Genomic DNA, 6,959 nt, shown 5'->3' on the forward strand with positions numbered 1-6,959 from the left:
ACAGGGTGGGCTGCAGCGGGCAACGAAAGGGAAGGGCAGGAAGGCCCCTTCCTCCGGCTAGTGCCCTTTCTTGCCGTGCCGCAGTTAGAACATGGCACAGAGCTGACGCGGCAAAGTCAACACAATAGGAGCCCGGCAGCTGAGAGCAGGAAAATGAGGAGGGGTTCAGAATCAGCAAAGCGTAGCACACAGGGAATCGCACTTTACAGCAGTCTTAAATCACAAGGTGACAGTAAACGCCTGAATCCAGTGCAAAATAAAGCAAGGGAAGTCGGCAGAGGTGTGATACTGAACCGACTTTTTATACTTACAGTGTAGGAGGAAGAGGTTAAAATAAAATCATTGACTAACAAGGGGCCATCCAGCCCCAAAGATATATTACAAGTTCAATCAATAAAAGCTTATTTGAAAAGGACATGTTCAGCAGCATTGAATTTACAACTTTGTTGTGAGGGGTCACCCCNATATAGGGCGATTGTTCGATTGAAAACAATGCGATTTTTTAAAAACCCTCCCAGAGTTCGTTTTTTTGCACAGATGAACATTGCTTCCCATTCCCAGCCCAATGCAACCATCAAAATTGTCCCAGGACACCTAGTTTTTCTAACCCTGACCCTAGCCTGGTGAAAATCCCTAACTATGATATAGGGCAATTGTTCCATTGAAAACAATGCGATTTTTTAAAAACCCTCCCAGAGTTGGCTTTTTTGCACAGCTCAATATTGCTTCCCATTCCAAGCCCAATGCAACAATCAAAATTGTGGCAGGACACCTAGTTTTTCTAACCCAAAGCATAGCCTGGTGAAAATCCCTAACCCTGACATAGGGCGATTGTTCCTTTGAAAACAATGCGATTTTTTAAAAACCCTCCCAGAGTTGGTTTTTTTGCTCAGCTCAACATTTCTTCCCATTCCCAGCCCAATGCAACCACCAAAATCGTGGCAGGACACCTTCTTTTTCACACCCTAACCCTAGCCTGGTGAAAATCCCTAACCCTAATATAGGGCAATTGTTGCATTGAAAACAATCCGATTTTTTAAAAATCCTCCCAGAGTTGGTTGTTTTGCAGAGCTCAACATTTTTCCCATTCCTGGCCCAATGCAACCATCAAAATCGTGCCTGGACACCTTGTTTTTCCAACCCTAACCCTAGCCTGGTGAAAATCCGACACTGAATATAGGTCGATTGTTCCATTGAAAACAATGCGATTTTTTAAAAACCCTCCCAGAGTTGGCTTTTTTGCACAGAGGAACATTGCTTCCCATTCCCAGCCCAATGCAACCATCAAAATTGTCCCAGGACACCTAGTTTTTCTAACCCTGACCCTAGCCTGGTGAAAATCCCTAACCCTGACATAGGGCGATTGTTCCTTTGAAAAGAATGTGATTTTTTAAAAACCCTCCCAGAGTTGGTTTTTTTGCACAGCTCAACATTTCTTCCCATTCGAAGCCCAATGCAACCACCAAAATCGTGGCAGGACACCTTCTTTTTCACACCCTAACCCTAGCCTGGTGAAAATCCCTAACCCTCATATAGGGCAATTGTTCCTTTCAAAACAATGCGATTTTTTAAAAACCCTCCCAGAGTTGGCTTTTTTGCACAGCTCAAGATTTCTTCCCATTCCCAGCCCAAAGCAAACATCAAAATTGTGGCAGGACACCTAGGTTTTCTCACCCTAACCCTAGCGTGGTGAAAATCCCTAACCCTAATATAGGGCGATGGCTCCACTAAAAACAATGCGACTTTTTAATAACCCTCCCAGAGTTGGCTTTTTTGCACAGTTCAAAATTTCTTCCCATTCCTGGCCCAATGCAACCATCAAAGTCGTGCCTGGACACCTTGTTTTTCCAACCCAAACCCTAGCCTGGTGAAAATCCCTAACACTAATTTAGGGCGATTGTTCCAGAATTTTGATGGTTGCATTGGGTCGGGAATGGGAAGAAATGTTGAGCTGTGCAAAAAAACCAACTCTGGGAGGATTTTTAAAAAATCGCATTGTTTTCAAAGGAACAATCGCCCTATATTAGGGTTAGGTATTTTCACCAGGTTAGGGTTAGGGTTGGAAAAACTAGGTGTCCTGGGACAATTTTGATGGTTGCAGTTGTCCGGGAATGGGAAGAAATGTTGGGCTGTGCAAAAAAACCAACTCTGGGAGGGTTTTTAAAAAATCACATTGTTTTCAATGGAACAAGCGCCCTATATTAAGGTTAGGGATTTTCACCAGGCTAGGGTGAGGGTTAGAAAAACACGGTGGCCTGCCACGATTTTGATGGTTGCATTGAGCTTGGAATGGGAAGCAATGTTGAGCTGTGCAAAAAATCCAAGTCTGGGAGGGTTTTTAAAAAATCGCATTGTATTCAATGGAACAATCGCCCTATAGTAGGGTTAGGGATGTTCACCAGGCTAGGGTTAGGGTTAGAAAACTAGGTGTCCTACCACGATTTTAATGGTTGCATTGGGCTTGGAATGGGAAGAAATGTTGAGCTGTGGGAAAAAACCAACTCTGGGAGGTTTTTTAAAAAATCGCATTTTTTTGAATGGAACAATCGCCCTACATTAGGGTTAGAGATTTTCCCCCGGCTAGGGTTAGCGTTAGAAAAACTAGGTGTCCTGCCACGATTTTGATGGTAGGAATGGGCTTGCAATGGGAAGAAATTTTGAGCTGTGCAAAAAATCAACTTTGAGAGGGTTTTTACAAAATCGCATTGTTTTCAATGGAACAATCACCCTATATCAGGTTTATTTTTTTCACCAGACTAGAGTTAGAGTTCGAAAAATGGGGTGTCCTGGCACGATTTTTGTGGGTGGAATGTTCTTGGACTGGGCAGAAAATTTGAGCTTTGCAGAAAAAGCTACTCAGGGAGGGCTCTTAAAAAATCGCATTTTTTTTCAATGGAGCAATTGCCCTATATTACGGTTAGGGATTATCACCAGACTAGGGTTAGGTTTAGAGTAACAGCATGTCCTGGCATGATTTTGATAGTTCAAAAATATTTAAAAGAGGCAGAAAATTTGAGCTGTGCAGAAAACTACTCAGGGAGGGCTTTTTAAATAACGCATTGTTTTCAATGGAACAATCTGCAATATTAGGTTTAGGGATTTTCACCAGGCTATGGTTAGAATTAGAAAACCAGGATTTCCTGGCATTATTTTGATGGTTGTAATGGCCTTGGAATAGGGAGAAATGTTGAGCTGTGCAAGAAAATGTACTCAGCGAGGGCTTTTTAAAAATTGCATCGTTTTTAATGGAACACTCGCCCTTTATTACTGTTAGGAATGTGCACCATGCTAGGGTTTGGGTTAGAAAAACGGGGTTTTCTGGCACGAGTGTGATGGTTGGAATGGGCTTTGACTGTGCAGAATAGTTGAGCTGTGCAGAAAAAGCTACTCAGATAGGTTTTTTAAAAAATCACATTGTTTTCAATGGAACAATCGCCTATATTAGGGTTAGGGATTTTTACCAGGCTAGGGTTAGGGTGTGAAAAACAAGGTGTCCTGCCACGATTTTGATGGTTGCATTGGGCTTCGAATGGGAAGAAATGTTGAGCTGTGCAAAAAAAACCAACTCTGGGAGGGTTTTTAAAAAATCGCATTGTTTTCAATGGAACAATCTCCCTATATTAGGGTTAGGGATTTTCACCAGGCTAGGGTTAGGGTTGGAAAAACTAGGTGTCCAGACACGATTTTGATGGTTGCATTGGGCTTGGAAGGGGAAGAATGGTTGAGTGGTGAAAAAAAAACCAACTCTTGGAGGGTTTTTAAAAAATCTCATGGTTTTCAATGGAACATTCGCCCTATATTCGGGTTAGGGATTTTCACCAGGCCAGGGTTAGGGTTAGAAAAACTAGGTGTCCTGCCACAGTTTTGATGGTTGCTTTGGGCTGGGAATGGGAAGCAATGTTCATCTGTGCAAAAAAACAACTCTGAGAGGGTTTTTGAAAAATCGCATTGTTTTCAATGGAACAATCGCCCTATATTAGGGTTAGGGATTTTCACCAGGCTAGGGTTAGGGTGTGAAAAAGGGGGTGTCCTGCCATGATTTTGATGGTTGCATTGGGCCAGGAAAGGGAAGAAATGTTGAGCTGTGCAAAAAAACCAACTCTGGGAGCGTTTTTAAAAAATCGCATTGTTTTCAATGGAATAATTGCCCTATATTTGGGTTAGGGATTTTCACCTGGCTAGGGTTTGGGTTTGAAAAAGGGGGTGTCCTGGTATGATTTTGAATTTTGGAATATGTTGAGAAGAGGCAGAAATGTTGAGCTGTGCAGAAAAAGCAACTCACTGAGGGCTTTTTAAATATCGCATTTTTTTCAATGGAACCATCACGCTAAATTAGCGTTAGGGATGCACTGCAGGCTAGGTTTAGGGTTAGAAAAATGGGGCGTTTTGGCATTATTTTGATTTTTAGAATGTCTTTCGAAGAAATATAAATTATGAGCTTTGCTGAAAAAGCTACTCAAAGAATCTATCGGCCAATATTAAGGTTATGGGGGTGCACCATGCACGGGTTTAGGTTTGAAAAAGGGGTGTCCTTGCACAATTTCGATGGTTGTAATGTGTTTAGAACAGGCAGAAATGTTTAGCAGTTCAGAGAAAGCTACTCACTGAGGGCTTTTAAAAAAATTACTTTTTTTCCAATGGAACAATCGCCCTAAATTAGGGTTAGGGATGTGCCCAAGCCAGGGTCAGGGTCAGAAAAATGGGGTGTCCTGGCACAATTTCGATGGTTGCATTGGGCTTGGAATGGGAAGAAATGTTGCACTGTGCAGAGAAAACTACCTAGGGAGGGCTGTTAAAAAATCGCATTGTTTTCAATGGAACATTCGCCCTATATTAGGGTTATGGAGTTTCACCAGGCTAGGGTTAAGGCTAGAAAAACGGGGAGTCCTGACACAATTTTGATGGTTGAAATGTGTTTGGAATGTGCAGAAATTTTGAGCTGTGCCGAAAAAGCTACTGAAGGAAGGCTGTTTAAAGTTCGCATTGTTTTCAATGGACCAATCGCCCTAAATTAGGGCTAGGGGGTGCACCCAGCTAGGGTTAGGGTTAGAAAAAGGGGTGTCCTGGCACGATTTTGATGGTTAGAATGTGTTTAGAATCGGCAGAAATTTTTTGCTATTCTGAAAAAGCTACTCAAGCAAGGCTTTTTAAAATCCACATTTTTTTCAATGGATCTATCACTCTAAATTTGGGTTAGGGGTGTGCAGCAGGCAAGGGTTAGGATTGGAAAAACGGGGTTTCCTGGCACCATTTGGATGGTTAGAATGTGTTTGGAAGGGTAAGAAATGTTGTGCTTTCAGAAAAATCTACTCAATGAAGTCTTTTTAAATATCTCATTGCTTTCAATGGAACAATCGCCCTACATTTGGGTTAGGGGTATGTACCAGATTAGGATTAAGGTTAGAAAAATGGGGTGTCCTGGCATGATTTTGATGGTTAGTATGTGTTTGGAAAGGTTAAAAATGTTGCGCTGTGCAGAAAAAGCTATTCACGGAAGACTTTTTAAAAATCACCTTTCTTTCAATGGACCCATCGCCCTAAATTAAGGTTAGGATTTTTTCCACATCCCCCTCTTTTCAATGGTATTTTATCCCTATATTAGTGTTAAGGTTGTGTACCAGGGTACAGTTTGGCCAGTGGTGGCAACCCTATCGCACGCGTGCCACAGTGCACACGCAGAGCCCTCTGTGTCGGCATACGAGCCAAGTCTTCCCAGCCTTCCCGCACAACCGAGCACCTGATAACAGTGTACATAGGGGCCATGCGCATTCTTGGAAAGGAACAACAGTGCCAGGAATTGACGTCACGTGCCGCAACCCATTACCCGCGACTCGTCCGAGCTTTTGCATTGCCAGTCAGTGTGTTTCTAAGGATATGTATACACACAAACACACACAGACTTGATTGGACTTGCTGTGAGTTGTTTTTTCTAAACTAAAACCTCAGTTTTCAGGTTTTATTGTAGTGTTTACACTTTGCGATTAGTAAGTGGGTTTTGGGTCACAGTTTGGGCACTTGTTCTCTAACAGGTTTGCCATCACTGATATAGAGTGATGAAAATCTACATATGTAAACAATACTGTTCTTGGTGTTCCTAGTGGTACTAAAGTTAATATTTCTAGAAGACCATGTGGACAGAAGATTGATCCACATGTAGTGAAATTCTGTTTTCAGGAAATCTTTGACCCAAAGATCTTTGTACAACTTCAATGTTGTGTGTGTGTGTGTGTGTGTGTGTGTGTGTGTTTTAGATAAAGCTTCCTATTCAGTCACTATTAACAGTGTTCTGATTGTATATTGTTTCAAGGCTGAGGTGAAAAGTTTAAGATGTTTGCTTTATGGCTAACTGATGAAAGTCTCATGGATTCCTGCATGTTATTTATTTATTTAAAATTGTCTCCAGGTCTCTTCCAAAGGTAAAACCACTCAAGAATGATAGGACTTTTTTTTTTTTTTTAGCTTCCCACTAACAGATAAGGGCTGTTTGAGCCCATAGTTTTGAAAAAGGAAGAGTAAGAGGTATCTGTTCTACCTTGGCTCCTTCCATTACAAGAATGTAGTGTTGGTATTTAGACTGAACTCAGGAGTCATACCTCATCCCTGTTCTTCTGTCTTTGTTAATGCATTCGGACTTGCTCTGTGGCTGGCCAATAGTTCATCAATGGTGGCTCTGTTAGCTTGCAGGGCTGACCCACTGACCTCCATGAGATTTTTTCTTTTGGCTTCCCAGGGGTGTTTTTTCTCTGGGAACCAAAAACTGCAGAATTTCACTTCCCCTGATTACTGCACTGTAATGTCTCAGCAATGCTAAGGGAAAGGACTGTGCTTTTCAGCATCTGCTCCCTTCATCATCCAGGGAAGCTTTTCCCTTTAATTACCCTCTGACTAAACCTGGTAAACTTTGCCAGTCCATATGTCTGTTTCCAAACAGTTTTCCCACTAAAACATGGTCATTTGGG

Source organism: Varanus komodoensis, unplaced genomic scaffold (assembly GCF_004798865.1).
Source record: "Varanus komodoensis strain SLA01 unplaced genomic scaffold, ASM479886v1 scaffold19, whole genome shotgun sequence".
NCBI lineage: Eukaryota > Metazoa > Chordata > Lepidosauria > Squamata > Varanidae > Varanus > Varanus komodoensis.